Here is a 789-nt window from a genome sequence, read left to right as displayed (position 1 = left end):
TATTATTAATGGAAAGTCGCTCCATTCTGGAATCGGCAACGAATAAAGGAGCTAATCGTTATAATAAGGTCATTAGCATATTCATGATGTCATTTTTTTGGGCTTTGTGGTGGTTCAAATGTTGTGGTCATTTTGTATCTGCTCCTCGTGATTGTGTATCTTGTTGAAGTTTGTTTTGTGTCTCTCTTTTTCTTCTCTTTTATTGTGTATCTTGTTATAGTCATTTTGTGTGTTGTGGTCATTTTTTTATTCTGTTTGTGTTATATTTGTGTCTCGTTATAATAATTTGGTGTCGTGACCTCATTTTGAGTGGAGTTATGATCATTTCCTGTCTCTTTGTTGTTGTCTTGTGTCTCACTCTCTAGCCGTTTGTGTCTCTTTCCAGTTATTTGTGTCTTTTCCAGTGACCCATCTCTCACGTGTGTCCTGATATTCCCTCTCACTATTTCATCGACTTAAGACAAGGAACACTTTTAAATCCATAAATCATGATCTGCCCTGTTTCATTATAGCTTAAACAAAGAAAAACAGAATCAATCTATTACAACGTGTCTATTTCAGCAGAATAACACACACACACACACACACACCCACACAACTTCATCCACTGTGGTAGGGTGACAATGACGTCAGTTTTTCAACAGAGGAGGCGTGGTTTGTATGTGTGTGAGAGTGTGTGTGCGTGTGTGTATGTTGTGTGTGTGGGGGGGGGGGGGCAGGGACAGACTCTGCCTGTGGACCAATCAGCGGCTGTGCATGTAGTCGAGCTGCAGAAGAGAGAGAGAGAGA

This window comes from Pleuronectes platessa, chromosome 18 (assembly GCF_947347685.1).
Source record: "Pleuronectes platessa chromosome 18, fPlePla1.1, whole genome shotgun sequence".
NCBI classification, from domain to species: domain Eukaryota; kingdom Metazoa; phylum Chordata; class Actinopteri; order Pleuronectiformes; family Pleuronectidae; genus Pleuronectes; species Pleuronectes platessa.
The sequence above is the reverse complement of the archived record's forward strand: the minus strand, read 5'-3'. Positions refer to the sequence as shown.